Below are 25,201 nucleotides of genomic sequence, written 5' to 3' on the forward strand. Positions count from 1 at the left end.
GTCAACAGCAACGTACTCTGGGCAAACGGAGCCAGGATTAATTAATAGAGATGAAAGGGAAACACTAGGCCTTTCTTAACCATTGCCTTGCAGTCCTTGCAGTTAGATACTTGCTGCTCCACAGATGACCAAACACTGCACTGAGGATGAGGACAGGGGTTGGAGACTGCCTCTGTTCCAAAGCAAAATAAAATAGGAGAATGGAGAATGAGATTTGTCTCCATCTCATTTCCAGCATGTAGTCTTTAAACTGAGAAACTCTCAAGAGCTTTTCCCTTTGAAGTTTAATATGTAGAGTTTTACATCAATATAACATTTTAAATGTGTTAAACAAATTAGTCTCTGGTTACAAAAGTTTTGAGACATTTGCAAGTTGCTGTTTAACTAAATTTAATATGTGCCGGCAAAGTTGATGGTGCAGTTGTTCATTTAGAAGAATGCACATTTGGAATGATTAATAAATAAACCAGCCTCCCATTGCTTCAACCTCTGTGTTTATTTGAAGGCAATCTACTTTAAAAAGACATTAATATTCTTCAAATTATTATTAGAATAATTGCTTTTACTCCTCTCAGAACACACATTTTTTCTCATTTCCCTTCAGCATAGACAGCTTTTCACTCAGATATAAACTTCCCATTATTATTCCCCACCCCCCAAAAATGAAGAATAGGAATTATACACTTTTCACTAAGGAATAATTAATTTGTCTCAAGTATTAGAACAGAGAATTGTAGAGTGACTTTGAATGGTAGTCTCTGAGGAGTAGCATTGTTTGTTCTCTCCAGTCTTTAATGAGCTTTAGTAAATGGCCAGGAAAAATTACCTTCTTTCTGTAATATGAGAGAGGCAAAGAATGAAGGAAGCTATAGAATCCCTAAGAGAAAAGGGAACACACACACACACACACACACACACCTCCTTCACAATAGTATTCAAGTTGGTGTGGAGGACACAGTTCTCCTTTAGACTTATTTGAGGACAAGAGATCTGGTTACTAAGTGCATTAAAACAGAAGCATGTCCCTAATTTGTATTGATTATTTTTATCGCTACCACTGTTGAATCTGCTGAGGAAACCATCATCCTGTAATTCCATGGGGTTGGATATTTGTTACACCTACCATGTTAAATTTCTTTTCCCTTTAATGACTGGAAGAGAATTTGAACTGGAGCCTTAACAGAAATTAGTGGTAAAGGACCTGCCCCTCCCGCATAGATCACTCAACCCCTTGAAAAGAGCCCTCAGATTGTAATGTTCCTACCCTGAAGGAGACTCCCCCAGCCGAATGACTTTTGCAAAGAGCCGAATCGTTTTCCCCGTGTTGCCAGAGAGTCCTGGGCTTGTGCATGGAGCTGCTTGGCCTTGTCTTTGAAAAATGGATCTTTTCAGTCCTAAAGTTTCTCACATCAACGGGAGATATTGCGCATTTAGAGGAGGCCTAGAAAGTGGATTACCCAAAGCCAAAGAGAGTTAAGTTCTTTCTTCCATCCCCTCAGTCTTGCACTAGGGCTTCTAGGGACCATGAGGTAGCATCCTCTGCTTTCTTTGCCTGAGTTCTGAACCAACTGAGAAATAACACACAGGGACAAGGCAGAAAAAGGTCCGAATATCACTCTCAGATTGATGAAGCCAGTATGTGCACGTGTGGCTTTTATCTGTGGGCAAGTAAGCGGGTAAATAGCACGACTAACCTCACTTTCCAGTGTGTGTCCAGCAATGCCAGGCTCTGCAACCCCACTGAATGCAGGGCAGGGAGCGGGACAAAGACTGACGTGGGGGGCTTGCTCCCAAGAGCACGTGGCAGGCATGTCAGAGCTCTCCTTCCTCTTTCTTCCTCTTAACATCTCACATTCCCCTTGTCCAGCACTGAAAGGTAGAGGTGGGGCTCCTTCCAGCCCTGTCCTTCCCTGAGCTCCCTGGATCATGTTTGTTTTCCATTCTTCATCAATAGTTCCAGAGCCTAAGCTTTTTCTAGCAGGACCCTAACTCTCATGTTGACAAGATGGTTCCCACTAAAGCTGAAATGCCTGATAGAAGCTTAATATATTACATGCTGTCAACGAGGGAGAGAAAAATGACCATGGGTTTTGGAGCCAAAGAAACCTGTGTGAATTTCAGTTGTACTTTTTGCTAATTTTGCATCCTTGAGCAATTTCCTTAACCTCTTAGCCCCTCAAGGTCCTCCTCTATAAAATGGGGGCATGCCAAAAGACTCTGCAGGTCACAGTGTGGACACAAGTTTGTCCACTTTGGTACTGGCACATTTAAAGTGTTGTAGGAGAAGGCAGTGGCACCCCGCTCCAGTACTCTTGCCTGAGAAACCCCATGGACGGAGGAGCCTGGTGGGCTGCAGTCCATGGGGTTGCAAAGAGTTGGACACGACTGAGCAACTTCACTTTCACTTTTCACTTTCATGCACTGGAGAAGGAAATGGCAACCCACTCCAGCGTTCTTGCCTGGAGAATCCCAGAGACGGGAGCCTGGTGGGCTGCCATCTATGGGGTCGCACAGAGTTGGACACGACTGAAGTGACTTAGCAGCAGCAGCAGCAGTACTCCAGTACTATACACTTTAGCAGTGGTGGGAACAAACACTGCTCCTCCTCAGAGACTACCATACTTAACCTTCAGTAAATGTGCCCATCCTTCTGCTTATATTCAGATGTAAGGAGGTAGTACCATAGTAACAATAGTTTCTGATTATATAATGCTTAGAGTTTACAAGTGTTTTATTTAAAATATTGCAAGAGGCCTATAAAGCTTGCATAATTCTCATAAAACCTCTCCTAAGACAGCAATTATCTGTTTTGCAGGTGAGGAAACTGAAACTCATAGAATACCAGTGACTTGCACAAGGTCATTTAGCTGGAAATGGATAGAATTCCAGTGTGAATGAGAGTTCTGTCTCCAAATCCTATGTTCTCTCTATTTATCTGCTTAGTTATTAAGAGTCGGTTTTCTGACTGTGAAAAACTAGAGACAGGATCACTTAAATCAGAGGAGGCACACTGGCAGGAACTGAATCCCACTACCAGATGTCTTTTGTTTAGCTGACAGTTTCTTAAAAATTTGAATTTTTTGCTAACATTTAAAAACCAAGTTATTACTTGTAAATATCTGGCTTTACATTTTCTCTTACAAACCGCAAAGACTATAGCCTACAGACCAGTAAGGCGCCCCACCTACTGATTCCGGGTGACCTTGAGAAAGAGACTTCTTTGCCCACCGGTGTGTAAAATGAGTATAGTGACAATACCTACCTCAGAGGGTGGTAGAGAATTAAATAGAACATTTAAAATGTTTAGAACAGTCCCTGGCAGGCAGGTAGATCCCAATCAACTTTAGAGTTGATTTTTCTTCTATTTCCTACTGTCTGTCAGCAAAATGGAGGCTGGGGATTTTCTTGGAAACCTGCAAACTGCTCTTCTATTTGAAGAAGTACAAGATGGAAGTGTTGTTTTAGTCTGACATACAAAGCCAAAGTTGGTTCTTACGCAGAAAGTACAGCTTAACCCGGCATTAATGCCTGAGCCATTCCAGCTGAGGTTCTGAAGAAAAGATTCGTCATGTCTCACATTTATGATATTTAAAGCAAACAAGGGGAAAAGCTAACTCTTGAGCTGGCATTTTATGTAGCTTTACTAGAAGCAAGGAACAAAGAAAGAAATGAAGGGAAGGTGGAAGAACTTTGCACGATTTTGTTTAACCTAAAGAAAGAAGGAAGGGAGGAAGGAAAGAAGAGAGAGGAGAGAAGGGGAGGGGATGGGGGTGGGGAGGGGAGGAGAAGAGAAGAGAAAAGGCAAGGGACAGGCAGAGAAGGTTGCCCTGAATATCAGGGAAGGTGACTTCGCATGCTGCCAGAACACTGTAAATGTGCCAGTGTCCTCTGGTAGCAACTTCTATTTTGCTTTGTTTTGTTTTCAGAAACTTCAAAGTTTCTCCAGGCTTCATCCTCAATTAAAACAAATGTCAGTAACATGCTTGAAGAAAATTTGTTTAGAGATGTGTATACGGTTGAAAATTGCACATTACACATGCCCCATGCATGATTTTCCACTAAATTTTTAACGATGAGCGGAGGTACATGGTTCCAGATAGACGAGTGAATCTGAATGTATATATCTGGTGCTTTGCACGCTGACATAAACACAGCTGCTTTTATACATTTGAGAACATTTGTGTTTATTTGAATGTGTGATGGGGAGGTCATCAAAATGAACGCACTCATTGTGTTTATTTGAATCTCACATCGCTCATAAGAATACATGCCGTGTTTGAACATGCAGTCAAACACCAGCTTCTCTAAAAGGCAAATCAAACCCCAAAAGGCAATTCAGTGCAAAACCCCATTAATGCCGCATTAGAGTTGAAATTCCATTCACATGAAAGCAGGAGAATTTGCAGTTAAAGGTTTTCAACAGCAAACTGAGTTCTACTTGCTGGCGAGGAAGATAAAAAGTATTTTCATTACTTTATCACAGTACATATAATTTGTATTTAGTAATACCAAAAAAGGAAGTAAGGAAGGGAAGAAGGGAGGAAGGGAGGAAGAAAGAAAAGAGACCAAACCCTAGCACTGAAGAATCAGAAGTGTTGCAGATCACTAAGTACCAATATGCTATTATAACATCATTACATAGAACACAGAAGCCTTGTTGCTTTGTATTCGGGGACTGGCTGGGTGAGTGAACTTCGGGTCCTCTCTCAGCAGGACTTGAGGGTGAGGATTTGGGTGATAGTGATGGTGATGCTTTGAATGCACACTTCAGTCTCTCCTTGTAGACACAAGGATGTTCTACTGCCCTTAAAAAAAAAAAAGGCAGATAGCTACAGATGTGGTCCATGAACAGAGGCACACTTGCTTCAGACCTTAAACAGAGGAGATTGTCAAACATCACCATTCATGACACAGTGTTGGCACACTTCCAGAGGAAGAACAGCAGTAAAATTCAGCCCTGATACTTTGAAGCAATGCAGCCTGTAACCTGTGCCCTACACTCAACTGTTAACTCTAGTTACAGGTAAAGCCCCCTCTGTCATGGCACGCTAGCTTTTTAAATCCTTCATCCTCCATATGCCACAATTTAGAGTATTCAGCTTGTCATAAACCGAGGCATCTGCCGTCAGAATCTTCAGTTTTAACTTCACATGGCTCGTTACCTGTGGTCTTCTTTGGAAAAAAAAAATATGAAAAGCAAATAAATAAACAGAAGGGAGGAAAGGAGCGCAAAGCAGCAAGATGAGGTTCCTCTGGAAATTAAATAGCAGATGCAGGCGATTGAACAACAACAAGAAAAAGTGTGTGTTTCTGTTTGGCTTATGAGAGCTGACAAGATTACAGCCGATGGTGGTTTGGCTGGGGAGTAGGAATTTTATTGTACGGTATTAATTAAAGCCGGAGAGAGTGGGGTACCCAGAGGAGGAGGTGAGCTCGTGTTTCCATAGAGCCACAGAACACCAGGGTTTGGCCACCAGGCAAGACTTCAAATACGGGAAAAACTTTCAAAATAAAAGACATTTTTAAAAAATCCTTAAAGGCCCATGTTGTTGTCACAACAGAACATGCTTAGACTAACATAATGTCTCTGCTGATTCTCCTTAGAACAATTACAAAATTCCAAACGGATTAACTCTTTAAATTAGATAAGATCAGATTGATTGAGACCAGAAGCAACATCTCTTTCTCTTTTCCATGGTCACTGACTATAGCTGTGTCTTTATTTTTCTAGCAGGATGCATTTTTGTCTACCTAAAATATTATTACTACCTCACAGTTTGTTACACCATTACTTTTAACACTTTCTGAGAAATGTTTCAGAAATGACAGATGGAAGAGAGGAGAGGAGTTGTTTTAAATCAAGCAATTTTCTGAGTTTTATGTGGAAAACAAGAAAGACTATCTCAAACCTCCCCTTTGATGAGGCCCCAAATATGCAAAGGGCTCAAACCCCATATAGACAAAAGGATTTTTTTCCTGACTTTGGAATGATATCTTGTTACACTAATGGCTCTTGACAGCTATCATAAGACCCTTCATTTACAATCTTCAGAACTAAAGAACTAGACTCTGCCATTTTAAACCTCAGTATCTCCCAATCAGAAACACCTAAAAGTTTGCTTCTCAGGAAGAGACATGGACCAAGACAAGAGAAAACAGAACCTGCTTACGTGAAAAGGGAAGTTTAAAAACTGTATATTTGATATGATCTCATTTTCATTTTGAAAAATTTAGCATCACTGTGTGTGGTTATCAGAAAGGACATACACCAAAGTGTTAATGGGGGATTCTTCTTTTCATTAGCTATATTTAGTACTTTATAACATGAAGAATATTTTAAAAATACTTTTAAATTGTGGAGATTTTCAAAGTCAGTGACACAATACTATTCAGTTCTACTTCTGAAAATAATTCAACCAAGGATACAGTTCACTGATCCTAAAGGTTCTTTAACAGCATATAGAATAAATCTCTTTGAGATCCATACCGTTTTAATTCCTATTTCACAGACAGGACAAATGAGACTCTCAGTGGGGACCCCCTCAGGGTCTCATGATAGTAAATGAAGGAGGCTGTGTTTGAGCCAGGTCCTCTGTCTGCAGACATCACGTCCTCTCCTCTATTTAGAGCAGGACAGACCTGACATTCTATCATTTGTTTAAGCTGCATTCGTCTTTCCAACAGCCCAGCAAGGAAGATGTTACTACTAGCCTTCATGTTAAGCACAAGGAAACAGAAGCTCAGAGAGAGGGATTGACCAAGGTCTTGTGGCTGGAATTTGGCCAACTGGACTTGTCCAGAGCTCTGATTTGGGGGATAGAGTTCATCCTTATGCCCAAATGAGGTGACACATGCAACTTACCCAGAATGTGTCCCATTTGGCCACTGACTGGAGGATCAAGACAATATGGGACTAGCCTCTACCCTACACCTATACTCTTGAATGGGAATGCCTAGATGAGAATTCTGCTTTCACCAGTTATGAACAGGGTGAACTTGGGCAAGCAATTTATACATTCTTTGCCTCAGTTTCTGCATTTATAAAATGGGAATAATAATAGGTCTGTGATCCAGGATTCTTTTGAGGATTAAATGGGTTCAGTTAAGTTCAGTTCAGTGACTCAGTCGTGTCCAACTCTTTGTGACCCCATGAATCACAGCACGCCAGGCCTCCCTGTCCATCACCATCTCCCGGAGTTCACTCAGACTCACATCCATCGAGTCAGTGATGCCATCCAGCCATCTCATCCTCTGTTTACCCCTTCTCCTCCTGCCCCCAACCCCTCCCAGCGTCAGAGTCTTTTCCAATGAGTCAACTCTTCACATGAGGTGGCCAAAGTACTGGAGTTTCAGCTTTAGCATCATTCCCTCCAAAGAAATCCCAGGGCTGATCTCCTTCAGAATGGACTGGTTGGATCTCCTTGCAGTCCAAGGGACTCTCAAGAGTCTTCTCCAACACCACAGTTCAAAAGCATCAATTCTTCAGCACTCAGCCTTCTTCACAGTCCAACTCTCACATCCATACATGACCACAGGAAAAACCATAGCCTTGACTAGATGGACCTTTGTTGGCAAAGTAATGTCTCTGCTTTTAAATATGCTATGTAGTTGGACATAACTTTCCTTCCAAGGAGTAAGCGTCTTTTAATTTCATGGCTGCAGTCACCATCTGCAGTGATTTTGGAGCCCAAGAAAATAAAGTCTGACACTGTTTCCACTGTTTCCCCATCTATTTCCCATGAAGTGATGGGACCAAATGCCATGATCTTCGTTTTCTGAATGTTGAGCTTTAAGCCAACTTTTTCACTCTCCACTTTCACTTTCATCAAGAGGCTTTTGAGTTCCTCTTCACTTTCTGCTATAAGGGTGGTGTCATCTGCATATCTGAGGTTATTGATATTTCTCCCGGGAATCTTGATTCCAGCTTGTGCTTCTTCCAGCCCAGCGTTTCTCATGATGTACTCTGCATATAAGTTAAACAAGCAGGGTGATAATATACAGCCTTGATGTACTCCTTTTCCTATTTGGAACCAGTCTGTTGTTCCATGTCCAGTTCTAACTGTTGCTTCCTGACCTGCATACAGATTTCTCAAGAGGCAGATCAGGTGTTCTGGTATTCCCATCTCTTTCAGAATTTCCCACAGTTTATTGTGATCCACACAGTCAAAGGCTTTGGCATAGTCAATAAAGCAGAAATAGATGTTTTTCTGGAACTGTCTTGCTTTTTCAATGATCCAGCGGATGTTGGCAATTTGATCTCTGGTTCCTCTGCCTTTTATAAAACCAGCTTGAACATCTGGAAGGTCACGGTTCACGTACTGCTGAAGCCTGGCTTGGAGAATTTTGAGCATTACTTTACTAGCATGTGAGATGAGTACAATTGTGTGGCAGTTTGAGCATTCTTTGGCATTGCCTTTCTTTGGGATTGGAATGAAAACTGACCTTTTCCAGTGCTGTGGCCACTGCTGAGTTTTCCAAATTTGCTGGCATATTGAGTGCAGCACTTTCACAGCATCATCTTTCAGGATTTGAAAGAGCTCAACTGGAATTCCATCACCTCCACTAGCTTTGTTCGTAGTGATGCTTTTTAAGGCCCACTTGACTTCACATTTGAGGATGTCTAGCTCTAGATGAGTGGGTTAATATACATTAAACACTTAAAATAGTTCCTGACCCCTGGTAAATATTGCATGATGTGACTATTATAAGAAGGCAACCTGTGTCACTCACCTTACATAAAAAGAGTTTGTTAATAAATAAAAATACAAACGTTATTAAATTATTGCTTTTTACTGTGGTCAATCAAAGGTTCTGAAGTTGAGGTTCACTCTCTGTTAGAGAGACTACGTTATTAAACAGGTGTTAAAAACAGAGTCATTGGAGACAGTCCGCTGAGTTAATTAGAAGGATTCAAAGAGAATTTTAAAGGGAATAATTTTCTCACAAATGAAGCAATCTACCTTGATTCCTGTCTCCAAGAACTGCCCCAACTCTCCCTAAATATACCCTCCCAACCTTAAGACACACTGATAAACTGTCCTGGGTAATATGAAAGCTGGACTAACAGAACAATGTGTGGCCTGTCCAAGAATGGGGATACAAAGTCCGCTAGCCAAATATAGGATACTGGGTCTCATCCTTCTGGTTTCAAAAGGTTAAAAAATTCAGGAGTTTGGCTAAAATCATGTGCTCCCCAGCAGTGTGGCAACCCTCTCTCTCTCCCTCACTTTCTCCTTCTCCTTAAATGCTCTCTCTGCTTCCCACAGGGCTTCCAGGCTCAGGGCTAATGCCCAAGACAAGGTGAGCTGGCTCCCTGCCCCACGCTGGGAACAAGCTCACTTTGTCTCTCTGGTCCCCCTGGTTTTGCTCCCTGTGCAATGGATCGACCTGGTAGCATTCAAATAGTAGTTTCCCAAGCAGGACCCTGGGTGCTGAGGGGGGAAGGGGAAGACCCCTGGCCCTCTATAGTCGGAGGGCAGACTCCTAGCCCTCTATAGTCTGGGGGCAGGTAGGAGGGCCCAGTCTTCCATGTGGTCCAGGCCAGCATTCCAGATTCCTCAGACTGCTTTAGAGGCCGTAATGCTGGCTCCTAATAAAGTATAAGTTCCCATTCCATTTGCTCTTTTCCCTCAGTCTCCCTCTCTCCTTGGAGTGAGACTGAATGGCAGACCAGGAAGAATTCCTGGGTCCTTGAATTTAACATCATATTATACCATCCCACTTTCATCCCAACTTTAGACTATGACCTACTGGCACTTTCTGGAGGCCGTGGCTAGCCCAAAGACTTGTTTCTGACCATGGGCACACCAGGCTGGCCACAGGATGCTGGAGGAGACCCTGGTGGCAGCCATGATCTGGGGGTGGCTGTGTTACAGAGTATGAGGTTGGTGGAAGGCTTCCTGAGGAAGCACTTCTGGTAGATTTTCTGTGTCTGTCACCCACCCTGTGACACAACTGGGAAGTTAATGAAAGCTGGGACAGGGCACAGTCTGGAAGATGAATCCTGGGCCCAGGCATGGGCCCCGCTGGTATCTGTCAGCATTAGAGTTGCCTCTTTGAATGTCTGTGTCAGCGATGGGAAACCCAGTTCCTTTTTTTTTTTTTAAGTTTACAGAATTATCTTTTCTATTCAAAATGAATACAGCTTTATTGAGTTCCACGGAAACGACAGCTTTACAATCCAGATTATGTGCTAAGAATGTTAATAAAAGTATTGGCAGTGCGTTTAGTGCACACATCTGCATGTGTTTGAGGACAATGTGTCTCTGTTGATATAAAACATGTTCATACCTTCCCATTGTCCTTGGGCTGAGCCCTGAGCCCGTGTCCTGTCTTCCTCTCCAGCCTCTTCTCCACTCTGCTCCTCTCCCCTAGATCAGCATCAGGACTGAATCCGAGATCAGTTCATTCCCTTTGGAGCAGCAGCCAGGGGCCCCCTCTCCATTTCCTGGTGTGCACAGGGCCAGGTTCTCCAACTTAGGCCTCCTGTCCCAAGGTGGACACTCCCCCTTTGCTTGATTGGGCAGGCGAGGGAGTCCTACAGCCGAAAGAGGCCCAGCTGTGGCTGGTTTTCTAGAAGAATGTGCAGCCAGGGGGACATACCTTCTGAGGGCCTTTCTACCACCCCTGTCAGTGGTGATTCAGCAAAGGGCCCCGCTCTGTGTGTTCCCTCAAGTCTCTTTGATTCCTCAAGGCAGCAGTGAGCCCCAGGCTCTGGAAAGACAGGATGGCTGAGCTGCTTGAGAGAAGCCTTTGCACCCGGGGGATCGGCTGGCCGCTCACACCTGGCGCTGTGCCCTGGGCTGTCCTCTTTCACTCCCAGGCCGGCAGGAAGGCAAGAGCTGTCACCTGACAGACTGCCCGAGTTTACAATCCCAGAAACCTCTCTCCAAGATAAGACACCCCAAACCCTCCCTCCCAGGAAGTACAGCCCAGTCAGCGACCCCAGGTTGCCATCTAGGTTCTATTAAAAAAAACAGGCAGGTCCTGGCCCAAAGTCTGTCCCCCACCCCCACCCCCACAACCTTTTCTTTATCCAAACTGGACTTGGGTACCATGAGAAACTCATCTCTGAAAGTCTGAAAATCTAATTTGTGTTCCTCTTGTTAAATGATGGTAACTTAGAACCACTGAATTGGAACTCATTAATGGGGCAGCATTAAGGAGTCACTGCCGCATTCGAAATCCATTTCTAGGGGGAGTCTAAGGACTCTCTCATGGGGTCATTGAAGTCACTACCTTTAGAAAACAAAGTCTTCTATACAATACCTCCAGGTTCCTGCCTGCTTTCTTTCAGGTGTTTAACAGAGGATTATATAAGCTCCAATAACTCAATTAATTAAGAGTAAAATGAAGATGGTAATTCATATTTCTTTGGTCAGTAAAAAATTTAACATTCTCCTAACCCTTTTCAATCTCTTTGTGAATGCTAATAGAAAAATCCTTTGAAAATGGTATTTTGTTAGCAGGGGATATGCCGACCACTCTACAGTGTCTTCCCACAGATCACTGCTCACATCATTCAGATGTTGAAAATTTTAAATGAAATCAATATCAGCCTATTCACGTCAACAGCACTATCCCCCTCCATGTAAAACTATATAGAGAAATTGCAACCCAAGCGACTTACCCAGCTCTCTTTTCATTACAAGTCGCCAATTAAATTATTTCTACAATATTATGTCTGTCCACAGAATGTTATGCAATAATCGGGCACATTACTTCAGTACGAAGAATCCTGGGAAATAAATGAGGGTGGGCAGGAGAGCTTAAGAGATCTAGTAAATTGGGAAGGCATTTACAATAAGTCCAGTCATAATTACACCCAACGTGATGCTTTTGTTATCTCTTAAGAAACAGCAACATCTTCATCCTTGTGTTTCCGAATTATTCCCTACTCTAGGAGGGAACATTCCCAGAGAGGTTTCTTGTGAAAGTAGACAATGAAGATTTGGAGGAACTTTGGAGCTGGAGCTTGAGGATCAAGACTGTCTCTTTATTTATTTATTTTACTTACTTCCTTTTAGTTGCACTGGGTCTTCATTGCTGCACACAGCCTTTCTCTAGCTGCAGCGACCAGAGGTGTGGGCATCTCATTGTAGTGGCTTCTCTCGTGGAGCATGGCCTCTATGTGCACAGGCTTCAGGTGTTGCAGCATGTGGGCTCAGTAGTTGCAAGTCACAAGCTCTAGAACACAAGAAAATGTGGAAAACTCAGCAGTGGCCACAGGACTGGAAAAGGTCAGTTTTCATTCCAATCCCAAAGAAAGGCAATGCCAAAGAATGCTCAAGCTACCGCACAAGTGCACTCATCTCACACGCTAGTAAAGTAATGCTCAAAATTCTCCAAGCCAGGCTTCAGCAATATGTGAACTGTGAACTTCCAGATGTTCAAGCTGGTTTTAGAAAAGGCAGAGGAACCAGAGATCAAATTGCCAACATCCGCTGGACCATCGAAAAAGCAAGAGAATTCCAGAAAAACATCTATTTCTGCTTTATTGACTATGCCAAAGCCTTTGACTGTGTGGATCACAATAAACTGTGGAAAATTCTGAAAGAGATTGAAATACCAGACCACCTGACCTGCCTTTTGAGAAATCTGTATGCAGGTCAGGAAGCAACAGTTAGAACTGGACATGGAACAACAGACTGGTTCCAAATAGGAAACGGAGTACATCAAGGCTGTATATTGTCACCCTGCTTATTTAACTTATATGCAGAGTACATCATGAGAAATGCTGGGCTGGATGAAGCACAAGCTGGAATCAAGATTGCTGGGAGAAATATCAATAACCTCAGATATGCAGATGACACCACCCTTATAGCAGAAAGTGAAGAAGAACTAAAGAGCCTCTTGATGAAAGTGAAAGAGGAGAGTGAGAAAGTTGGCTTAAAGCTCAACATTCAGAAAACTAAGATCATGGCATCTGGTCCCATCACTTCATGGCAAATAGATGTCAACCTAGACAGCATATTAAAAAGCAGAGACATTACTTTGCCAACAAAAGTCCATCTTGTCAAAGCTATGGTTTTTCCAGTAGTCATGTATGGATGTGAGAGCTGAACTATAAAGAAAGCTGAGTGCTGAAGAATTGATGCTTTTGAACTGTGGTGTTGGAGAAGACTCTTGAGAGTCCCTTGGACTGCAAGGAGATCCATCCGGTCCATCCTAAAGGAGATTAGTCCTGGGTGTTCATTGGAAGGACTGATGCTGGAGCTGAAACTCCAATACTTTGGCCTCCTGATGTGAACAGCTGACTCATTTGAGAAAACCCTGATGCTGGGAAAGATTGAGGGCAGGAGGAGAAGGGGATGACTGAGGATGAGATGGTTGGATGGTATCACCGACTCGATGGACATGGGTTTGGGTGAACTCCAGGATTTGGTGATGGACAGGGAGGCCTGGCATGCTGCAGTCCATGGGATAACAAAGAGTCAGACACGACTGAGCAACTGAACTGAACTGAAATGAGAGCACAGGTTCAGTAGCTCAGGCCTAGCCACTCCAAGGAATGTGGAATCCTCCCAGACTAGGGATCGAACTCTGCATTGGCAGGCAGATTCTCTTCCACTGGGCCACCAGGGAAGTCCCAAGACTATCTCTTTTATTGTGGACCAAGTGGATGGGCCTGCCTTTAGAGAAACTGGCTGTGTTTCACTGTTTCTCTGGATTCAGGAACAGCAGCAGGATTGGGAAGCCGAGTTCACTCCCAGCCAAGTGCTCTGTCTTCCCTGATGACATTCCCAGGAGACCCTGTGGTTCCTAAGCAGAGAAAACCAGCATGCTGTGATGAACCTCGGCCCTGAGGTTGGGATCCAGTCAGGATGCAGCGCAGTAGGAAGATGAACGAATGCAATCGATAATTTCAGTCACTGCTTGTCCCTGACAGGAACCAGGGAGGGCAGAGGAGCAGGGTGGGCAGAAAAATCTGCAAGTCCAGCGCAGCGGGGCAGGAGCTCCACCCAACATGGGAAGAAAACAAGGCAGACGCAGGTCAGAAAGAGGCATCTAAATACCTAGAGACTGTCCTCACTCGAGAGAGTCAACTGCAAACTGCAAACAATCTACCATCCTAGGATCTTCTCCTTCTGCAGGGTGTGGAATTGTCAGCCTTTGGTCTGAGGATGGTGATGGGTATGGGTTGGAAGATGCCCCACACTTCCTCACAGAACCTGTGACTCTTGGGAGCCTGTGCTCCCAAGCCTCTGACTTAAAGGCACAATGCACTTGTTGGAAGCCCAATTCAGGTACATCCTCTCCTGTGTGGACACAGCTATATGGGGGCTAAGTTATACGATCTCTTTAGGTATTTTTCTTCCCCTTTTAGAGGCAGGGCTGAATAAGATAACCACTTTGGATGGGATCCTCCCAGAACTGACATTGGAGGGTTCTTTGGGCCACAGTCAGAGCCTGCCTGGTCTTGACCTCTGCTCTTCTGACTGGTCTGGCACTTTGATGGTGAAACTCAGGCACAGATGTTGAGAGTGGCAAAGGCTGCCTCCTTCCACAGGACTGGCTGTCTTTACTGAGTGCGTACCCTGCTGCATCTCCTTTAATCCTTCTGGGAACCTCAGGGAGTGTTACTGTTTATGTCCCCATTTTATAGACAAGGAAAGGGCAGTACAGAGGAGTTAAAGACCTGTCCAGGTCACCAAGCTAGTCCCCAGCAAAGCCAGATCGAAATCTGTGTCTCCATGGCCCTAGAGTCAGAGCTTTTAGCAGCCGGAGTACACTGCCTCTCTCCCCCTCTGTCCTTTAAGTTACACGAGGATTGAATTTCTTCTTTTGCAGGGTAACCATCAACAACTAGCTGGAAATCCAGCAGGGCCTTCCCCACATTTTCTCCAAGCTCAATCAGGAAGCAGAGGGTTTTTGGGGTCCCCCTCATCACTACCCATCTTCTTCTTATGCTTCATCTAGGACTCTCAGCTTCACCCAAATCATTCGCATCCCAGCCTTCCTGGCTAACACAATCCTCTCCCTACACCCCACTCACATCTGCACCCCGGTCAAAGATGCTACTTCCAGGTTCCAGTCCTTCTTGGTCTGTTCTCTGCTATAAAGCTGCCAAACAAGGCATGCCAAGGGGTGCGGGGAATAATGCATAGCACCGTGGATGGTGTGTCTTATGCCATTGTCAGCTTAGAACATTCTGCAAGACAGTGGTTTTGATCTACAATTATAGGTCAGAATTTCCGGGCCTGGGAAGGACATTTGAGGGAGACTTGGGAGAGAAGCAGGTGTGGTACACCTGCCACCATTCCAGTCAATAACGGAGGGTTACTCCATCACCCATGGGACTCACAGGGCCCAGCCTGGAGACGCCAGGGCCTCCTGATCAATGCAAGAATATGGAGGAAGGAGGGCTTCCTTCAGGAAAGCTGCTGGTGGTTTGAGAAGTGGAGGGTAGAGCATAGCAACAGATGAAGCGGGAGGTGGCCTGATTTCTTTCTAGTGCCCATGGTGGGAGTGACCCCAGCCTTCCTGAAAGAGACACTTGGCACATGTAGCATGTAGTGATTGTAGCCCACGTTTCTGCCACATTGTTTTTCAATGAATTCACCAAAAATTTTGAAAGTATTTGTATGCACAAGGTCCCAGTGTTGCATTTGGAGACATGGAGATGAATAAGACACAGTCGCTGACCCTGAGAACCTCGAAGTCTAGTGGGAAAGCCAGACACACACAGAAGTTGCCACAATACTAAGCAAGCAGTGAATACTGCTAAATAGAGACAGAGGGCTGTGGGGTTCGGAGGCCAGCTGATTACACTGCGCGCGCAGAGTTTGCAGAGGAGAGGACCTGAGCTGAGCTCAGGGAATAAGAAATGCAAAAGCCTTGTCTCTCTTTGAACACTTAATGCATATCAATTTTGACAGGCATCACCCAGAAATTCACCACACGGCTGTGGAGGGGGACTGACCTCCATCACCCAGGAGGAAGCTAGGCCTCACGGGATGAGAGCAGCTCAGCTGAGGAGCAGCACAGGCAGGAGGCAAACCCAAGCCTGTGAGTCTCGGAGCAGAGAGAGCCTCACAGGTCAAGAGAAAGGGGTGGCCAAGGGCCGGGGCTGGAAAGCGTGGAGTGGATTTGGAGAGGGGAAGGGGAGCAGGTTGGCTAAGGTTGAGGTCCCGTGGGAGGGGCTTGGGGTGGGATTGGGAGGTGGGAGACATGGAGAGGGCAAGACGGTGTCACCTGGGGGCCACAGCAGGTTCTCCGCAGTCCCCTGCCTGGGCTTATGCTCTGTTTCTGCCACCTACAAGCTATGGAACTGCAAGTAAGTTGCTTAGCTTTTCTGTGCCTCAGTTTCATCGTTTATTAAAGGGGGATAAGGGCACCCCCTCATAGACTTGCTGTGAGAATAAATGAGCTAACACACGTATTATCACAGAACAGTGCTGGGGGCTTATGGATGCTCTATGCCCTTCTCCTCCTCTTCCCCAGGTCCTCCTTCTTATTGAAAGAGGCAGTGCATGGACTTAGTTTAGAGCATGCATTTTGGAGCCAGGTGGCCTAGTTCAAGCCATGGCTCTGCCACTCAGTCGCTGTGTGACCTTGGTCAATTTACATCACATTCCTGTGCCTCAGTTTACTCATCTATAAAACAGGGCAAACAGGGCCTGTCTTACAGGGTGTCACCAGTGCTCAAGGAGACTCTGTTTCCCAAAACAGGAAGTCTGGCTCCACACACAAAGCTATTTCCTAAGTCATATTCTCACTCTACTGTTGCTGGTTATGGGCTAAAAAGTTTCTTTACAACCAGTTGTACAAGCGTCCTCCTGGGAAATTCAATAAAAAAAGGTCAGCAAAAGAACTGTAAATTCTTAATTGTAGGGGGTTAATAGGGCTTTATTATGGTAAATTTACCTCACACATGATTTAATAGGTCAAAACTACAGTTTGTAATTAAAAACCTAAGAAATCATGCATGCTGAGGCTTATAACACACAAATTTTAGCCTGAGACGACTAACTCAGGAAACCATAAAAGACAAAGCAGTGTATATAAATCACGGAAGGGGGTGAGGTTTCAGGAGGCAGGTAGATCTATTTGGGGACTTTTTTCAGGCCCCTCAGTATAGGTTCTCAAATCCTTGACACTTGAACTGTTAACCAACTCCAAACAGAAAATCAGCACACAGACCAGAGGCCCTGCTGCCGTTGACGCCCAGCCTCAGCTTTCGTATCGTCTCCCGCTGTCCCGCTGAGAGTCACTCAAGCAAAGTTTTCAGAACGGAAGCCAACCCTCTATGCTTTCGTTTGACCCTGCAGACCTGCCATGAATGTGATGGATCCTTTCCAGTTAAGTGGGAAGGAAAAACCGTGGTGAAGTTCTGGAAGTTTCTCAAGGTTAACAGCATAGTTCTATCAGAGGACAGCATTGTTTAGTGGTTAGGTGGACAGATAGACTCCACTGGAGGCTGACCCACCACTCAGTGGGACCTGGAGCAGATGCTATCAGCTAGCATGCACAAGTTTCCTCTTTTATAAAATGAAAGCAATGATAGTCTCGACCTCTTAGAGTTGTTTTGAGGACTACGTAACACTGTAAGGGGCTTTCCTGGTGACTCAGATGGCAAGGAATCTGTCTGCAATGCAGGGGACCTGGGTTCGATCCCCAGGTTGGGAAGATCCCCTGGAGAAAGGAATGGCTACCTACTCCAGTATTCTTGCCTGGAGAATTCCAGGGACAGAGGAGCCTGGCAGGCAATGTCTGCTGCTGCTGCTAAGTCACTTCAGTCATGCCCGACTTTGTGCAACCCATAGACAGCAGCCCACCAGGCTCCCCCATTCCTGGGATCCTCCAGGCAGGAGTACTGGAGTGGCTTGCCATTGCCTTCTCTGAGGCAATGTCTATCGGGTCACAAAGAGTCAGATATAACTGAGTGACTAACACTTTCCCTTTTTAACACTGTATAGTACCGTGCCTTCGGAGAAGGCAATGGCACCCCACTCCAGTACTCTTGCCTGGATAATCCCATGGATGGAGGAGCCTGGTAGGCTGTAGTCCATGGGGTCGCTAAGAGTCAGACACAACTGAGCGACTGCACTTTCACTTTTCACTTTCATGCATTGGAGAAGGAAATGGCAACCCACTCCAGTGTTCTTGCCTGGAGAATCCCAGGGATGGCGGAGCCTGGTGGGCTGCCATCTATGGGGTCGCACAAAGTCAGACACGACTGATGTGACTTAGCAGCAGCAGCAGTACCGTGCCTGGCACACAGTAGGCACTTAGTATTTATTATTATTATCACTTTACTTAAGCCAAAGGGTTAGGAAGAAGGAGGGATGGAGAAGGGGAAACATTAAAACCTGTATCATTTTGCCTTATCCTGAATCAAGAGGTGTTTCCTTTTCTGAAAAGAGATGCCTTCCTGAGTTAGAAAGCAATAATTACAAAATTCAACACGTTTTCTAATAGGTTTTGCTCTTTGGCAGGAAGGTTTACATTTCACTTAATATCATGCCTGACATTTCCCTTCAAAGGGAAGGAAAATTGGAAAAAGTTGGTGCCGAAGTTATTTTTGGAAAGAAAAACCAAACAAAGAGTTAATTTATTTGAAAGCTTTGGTTGTAAAACACCTACAAGTTGAAGTTCTGTTTGTTTTAATTTTAAGTCACATTTAGAAGCAGATATTTATATGTGTATGTGTATTTACATTTTACGTATGTATACATATCTGGTTTGATGTCATAGAGTTTATAGTTCTTTATTCTTATGTGAACAAGAGAACACCCCTCACAATATAACTGCCTTGGGGTCTAGGACATGAAAGGGCCCCCCAGGTGGCGCAAGTGGTAAAGAACCAGCCTGCCAATGGAGACATAAGAAACACAGGTTCGATCCCTGGGTTGGGAAGATCTCCTGGAGGAGGGCATGGCAAGCCACTCCAGTATTCCTGCCTGGAGAAGCCCATGGACAGACAGAGCCTGGCAGGCTATAGTCCATGGGGTTGCAAAGAGCTGGACACAACTGAAGCTACTTGGCATGTGCTAGGATGTGAAGCCCCCGTGCAGCCCTGGGAAAGCCTTCTCTACTGTGGCGGGGGGCGGGAAACGCTGAGGGTAAATAGGTCTCCATTTGTTTGACAAGGCTTCCAGCTTGGGTGTCGCTTACTGGAGCATTGCTATCCCTCCTTCCCAAACCCTACCCCTGCTCCCCACTTCCTTCTGGCCCCCAGAAGAAGAGGCTGAAGCCAGGCCCCTCACAGTGACCTTTCATCCACGGCTCTCATCTCCTGAGCTGGGCTCCTGCCTGCCCTCAGGAGGGTAGCTGTTCTGCTGCCTCTGTTTCCTGTGGGAAGGTATCTAGGGGTGTCCTCCTTTCTCTTCCGCTTCCTGGTTGGTGAGGAGCAGAATGTCCAGGTCTTGGTTGGGAAGATAGCTCTTCTCTGTGTTGCCAGCAGCACACGTTGTAACAGTTAGTATCTTCCACTTCAAATTCAAACAGATGGTGTGTGTGTGTGTGTGTTTTAACCTCCTGGCCAATCTGTAAGTAGTTATGTGAGACTGGCCAAATGGGCTCTAATCATGGCCCGGGTTTTGGGGTCTCCCACTCAGGACTTAAGAAAATCAGATTCACTAATAAGTCAGGAGACTCAGAAGGCTAAAACTTAGAAGAAGAAAAAAAAGAATTTGAAGCTGAATGGGCTTCCTGCAGCAAGCAGTGTCTTTGCTAAATAAATGCGAGCACTCCTTTTTCCTCATGAAGGGTGGGAAAACGTTTACAAGAAAAGAGTGAGAGGAGAGTCATTGTCCTTAGATCCTTCCATGAGGAATTCTGTGCACAGTGAAAGCTTCTATTTAAAATTCAGGCCCGAGCCCCATACAGGTGTTTCTCTCAGAACTGAGTCTCTCGTGGCTCCACTTCCCCAACCCCCACCCCCATCCCCACCCCTGCCGGAAACATGCTCCCCTCCCGGCCTTGAACATTCTCTGGGGCTTGGATTGGAATCTGGCTACTCTTTGGCATTGCCTAATTACATTGGTCAAGGCCTGTGTTCTTGACAAAGAAAACATTCCTCTAACTCAACCTGAGTAATCCTTAATGAGTCCTTGTATCTTGTGATAAATTTCATAATTATTCAGCCCCTACCACTAACACCGAAATTCATCAGTCAAAGCAAATTAGCCGAGATTCATTAGAATAAGACATCTAGTAGGCACATGTACTTTATTAGCCTCTTACACCAATAGTTTTAATTAGGTACATATTTCACAGCTCTCGAGCTACTCCAGTGAAGGGCTGCCTTTATCTCTTTTATTTACAGTAACAAGCTATCAAACAAACACCACCATAATTAAACTTGGATATAAAAAAACTTGGTTTATTAATGGCAGCCTATTCGAGCCTTGGATTTCTGAAACCTGTACAAAACAGATATTTTTATTAATTAAATAAATACTACTCAAACTGAAAAGATGAAGCGGTGCAAGAGAGGCCTTGAGCTCGAGTCAAGAGTGAAATTTTCTTCTTCCTTCCCCGCTGATGGTTTCCTCTAGCTCACCTTCAGCAGGGGGAAAAAAATCTCTTCATCAGATATTTTAGTGATGAGAAAAGTGATTAAAATCCAGAACATTTTTAAATTATTAATAAGGAATTTAAATGATGTTATAAAAAAGGGAAATACAGGAGAAAATGTTACACATTCATAGAATTTTGGCTCATGCATAATAAACAGTTGAAAACATTTTACTTATAATACCACTCAAATTAAAGAGGCAAGAAGCCATGCCACACGCTTTTATACGCGGTGTCAATAAATGACAAATGGCGCCATCTGCTGGTCTTCCAGTTAAACACTTTATATTCAGAGCCCGGTTGTCAGAGCCATCAGTTCTGAAAGTGAAAAGTCTCTAAGTCCTGCCCGACTCTTTGCGACTCCATGGACTATACAGCCCATGGAATTCTCCAGGCCAGAATACTGGAGTGGGTAGCCGTTCCCTTCTCCGAGGGATCTTCCCAACCCAGGGATCGAACCCGGGTCTCCCTTATCAGTTCTGAGGTTATCAAAAATAAAGGAAGGCTAAAACTCCTTGCCTACAGATACTTCCCATACGGGTAGACAAGGTATAACCCTACGAGAGAGGCAAAGTTTGAGCTTAATTCTGAAAGTTTCATACAGAGGCTACAGGCAAGACAACAGGAGAGACTGCTAACCTTTCTGGTCTCTTAAGAGTCAACGTGAGTTGAGCTCTAACTGAGGTGAACACAAAAGAATCACAGCGAGATCCTCAAAAGGCACAGAGCGCGAAGAAAAACGGCAAAGTGCACTCTCAGTTAGGGACTAATTACGCCTACTGCCTGGGAACCCTGTGTTCCTGGATCACGATACGGGGGAGAAGCACAGAATTCTGCAAAGGGACAACTGAGCTCTCTGGCTGACTCTGACTCCATCTCCATCCATCCTCAAGTCCTGCTCTGGAATATTTGTTTCTTTGTTTCCATTTCCACCTCGCTCTTAGTTGTTTCTGGCTCTGTGCATGAATATGAAATTTCCTCACTCTTCCGACCTCCCAGGGGCTGGTGTGAAACCAATAGAATAACATCATTTTAATATAAATAAGCTGGATCGATTAACTAAACTAGTTTATACAAACCATTGAACAAAAATATATGTGGGACAACCTTTGAATAACTACTTTTAAAATTCAAACTCTCCAAAAGAGAAGACCTACCCATAATCCCAATTTCTGCAACAAGTCTCCCTCTCTTTAAGCTTGACCAACTAAATCAGTCCTTCGGAGGCCATAAATATTTGCAAATTGAAAATCTACATTTCCAGACACCACAGTCACGAGGACCTTTCTCCCTGGCTACATTTTGGAGTAAAATGTGAAATCAGATCATTTTTAAGGCTCTTTTATTGTTGTTATAATATTGCTCATAATAACAGCAGAGAAAATAATTTACATTTTTATAGGAAATCATTTAAAAGGTTATTGTGAATAAAAGTGTTATTAACAAAATTTGAGTAACTTTGTATTGCTGCTGTCCTTTCTGTGAGGTAGAACTCAGAAAGTTTCTTCCAATGGGACTGCTTAAGAAGAGATTACCCCTGGTTCAGACTCTTGAGAGTCCCTTGGACTGCAAGGAGATCCAACCAGTCCATTCTGAAGGAGATCAGCCCTGGGATTTCTTTGGAAGGAATGATGCTAAAGCTGAAACTCCAGTACTTTGGCCACCTCATGCGAAGAGTTGACTCATTGGAAAAGACTCTGATGCTGGGAGGGATTGGGGGCAGGAGGAGAAGGGGTCGACAGAGGATGAGATGGCTGGATGGCATCACTGACTCGATGGACGTGAGTCTGAGTGAACTCTGGGAGTTGGTGATGGACAGGGAGGCCTGGCGTGCTGCAATTCATGGGATCGCAAAGAGTCGGACACGACTGAGCGACTGATCTGATCTGATCTGACCCCTGGTGCAGGCTGCCAGTTTATAAGGCAGGTTACTCACAGTGTAGGGCTGATTGTGTGGGTGTAGGTGTGAATGAATTTCTCCAAGTCCATCTTCTTTGGGGCTTAAACGCCTGGGAAAATAGGAAGCAGCATGGAAAAACTTCCTGCTTGGGAGAATCAGCTACCCTGGAAATGTTCCTTACTGTGAGTAAACAGTTCATTTTAATTCCATGAGTTCCTTGCCAGGGTTCTGTCTTCCTTAGTGGCCCTATACCTTAGATAGGAGTCTGTATCAATAGCCTCTGTTTTGTGGCCCTGGCCCTCTCTTCTTTTCTCAGCTCACCCTTTGGAGTCACAGATCTTTCACAGCCCTGGGGACTCCAAAGAACTAGTGTCTTTTCTCTTCAATAAACAAGATCCCTGCATCCCTTGCTGGTACAGAATTTTAGCTTGGGGTCATGAAAAAGTTCTGAAGATGGCTATGGTGATGGTTATACAACAATGTGCTGTCCTTAATGCCACTGAATTGCATGCTTATAAAGGATTAAAATGGTGAATTTTATATAAATTTTATCTCAGTTAAGAAACAAATACTCTTTCAGTAGCTGCCCATTGCTTTCTGGATCAAGTCTGAGTTTTTAAGTGTGCTATAAAAGATTCTTTGGACCTTTCAACCCCAACCTATTTCTTCAACTTGTGCTGCCCTCTCTATGTCACCCTGGAAGGACACTGTCCCACAGAAATTCCTATAGTGAAGGAAATGTTCTATACCTGTCCATATGGTAGCCATCAGCTACTATCTGTGGCTACTAGGCACTTGAAATGCGGTTAGCATATCTAATGGGCTGTATTTTACATTTAATTTAGTTTTAAATAGCCATGTATTAGTGGCTACTCTATTGGATGGCACAGTTCAAAAACACAGAGTTCCATCAGGTTGTTTCATAGCTCTGTGCCTTTGCTCATTCTCTTCCTTCATCTCAATGGCCTTTCTTCCCTTTCATTCTCAAACCCTGAGCTAAACATAAATGCCTCCAGGAAGGTGGGGTTGGAAGAACTCCCAGGCACTTGGTATCATGATACCGCTTCTCACGCAAGGATTCTTTTATGCATTCATCCAGTCTTTTTCACAACTCCTTGTTTGGCACTAGAGATGCAAAGAAAAATCCAGTTCTTGATATAAAGCTCACAATCAGTATCTCTTCCAACAACCCTTCCTACCCTATTCTGCCCATTAACCACGTCATTCAATCACCTCCACTGATCTCAGCCTTGCAATCCCTAAGTGCCTGACTTCACTCTTCCTCCCACCAGCTCTTCTTTCTTCAATTCTTGATGTACAGAGAAAAAAAAGAATCAACTTTATCTCCTACACCTGGCACATGGACAAATCTAAGAGGCTGTAAAAGTCAGTCACTACAGAGAAGGGGACTGCATATAGAGGAGAGGCCCCTGAACCAGGGATGTCCTATATCTGCCCTCAACACCTTTAGGCTACCTCTCTATTAAAAATTGGTCATACACATCCCCAAAAGTCTCCCCTAAATGAGGGGTTTCAGTCTCTTTGAGAATAAAGAGCAGAGGAACGTTGGCCATCCCATCTCAGGGCACAGCCAGTCGGGCCTTTTAGGACAGAAGATGAGAGCACTGGCTCTCAATTCTGGGGGCCTCAGAATCACCTAGGACAATTTTCTAAAAATAAGGATTGTTGGGCCCTGCTGAGACCTACTAAACTGCCATCTTTGGGAGTGAGATCTAGGTATTTGTATTTGAGGACTCTCCACAGGTGATTGTGTCATGACAAAAGCCTGAGAAACCTCAGCCTAGAGTGTAAGGAAATACAAACCTGGGCCAGGGAACAAAGAAGGCATGAGGGTGCTGGGAAGGTATCACCACGAGTGCCTGGCAGCAGCATCCCTTGTAGAAAACTCTGAAACCAATGGTTATCAGCAGGTTAAGTCTGGATAACCACCTGTATTAGTCTGCTAGGGCTACCCTATCAAGATACCACAGGCTGGGTAACTTAAACATCAAAAATCCACTTTGTTGGCAGTTCTGGAAGCTTGAAGTCAGAGATCAAGTTGTCAGCAAGGTTGGTTTCTTCTAATGTATTTCTTCTTGGCTTATAAATGGCCATCTTCTCCTATGTCTTCACATGGTCTTCTCTCTGTACATATCTGTGACCTAATTTCCTCTTCATATAAGCATACCAGATATATTGAATTAGGGCCTACCCTGATGATCTCATTTTAATTTAACTACCTCTTTTTATTTAATTAAAGTATAGTTGATTTACAATATTATATTAGTTTCAGGTGTACCACATAGTGATTCAATATTTTTATAGATTATATTCAATTTAAGTTATTATAAAATAATGGCTCTATTCTCTGTGCTATGCAATATATCCTTGCTGCTTATTTATTTTATACATAGTAGTTTGTATCTCTTAATCCCATACCCCTATCTTGCCCCTCTCCACTTTCCTCTTCCCATTGGTAACCAGTAATTTAACTACCTCTTTAAAGATCCAATCTGCAAAAACACATTCTGCATATTGGGGGTTAGGACTTCAACATATGAATTTTGGAAAGGACACAATGCAGCCCATAGCAATCCTAGAAATTCAGTCCATAGAAATCCTACAAGCAAAAGCTTTTCCTGAGTTGGAAAAATCTGACTCTTTATCTTGTCAACATTTGTTGTGAGCGTCCCACATTAGGCAGAAGAAAATGACCCATGATAGCATATGTGTGTCTGTTAAATTGCTTCTGGCTTCTCTGATAGTTCAGTTGGTAAAGAA

General features: G+C 44.2%; 1 long non-coding RNA gene across 1 annotated transcript in view; it reads right to left on the minus strand.

Moving 5' to 3' along the window:
- Nucleotides 1-3,660: 3,660 nt before the first annotated feature.
- LOC139182206 (uncharacterized) overlaps nt 3,661-25,201 on the minus strand; it is a 55,610-nt gene continuing 34,069 nt past the window's right edge. Inside the window, exons 2-3 of the long non-coding RNA XR_011565818.1 lie at nt 12,017-12,186; nt 3,661-4,805 (exon numbers count right to left, since the gene is read on the minus strand). This is a non-coding gene — a long non-coding RNA (uncharacterized lncRNA). The remainder of the gene's footprint in view (nt 4,806-12,016; nt 12,187-25,201) is intronic.

Source organism: Bos indicus, chromosome 3 (genome assembly GCF_029378745.1).
Source record: "Bos indicus isolate NIAB-ARS_2022 breed Sahiwal x Tharparkar chromosome 3, NIAB-ARS_B.indTharparkar_mat_pri_1.0, whole genome shotgun sequence".
Taxonomy (NCBI): Eukaryota; Metazoa; Chordata; class Mammalia; order Artiodactyla; family Bovidae; genus Bos; species Bos indicus.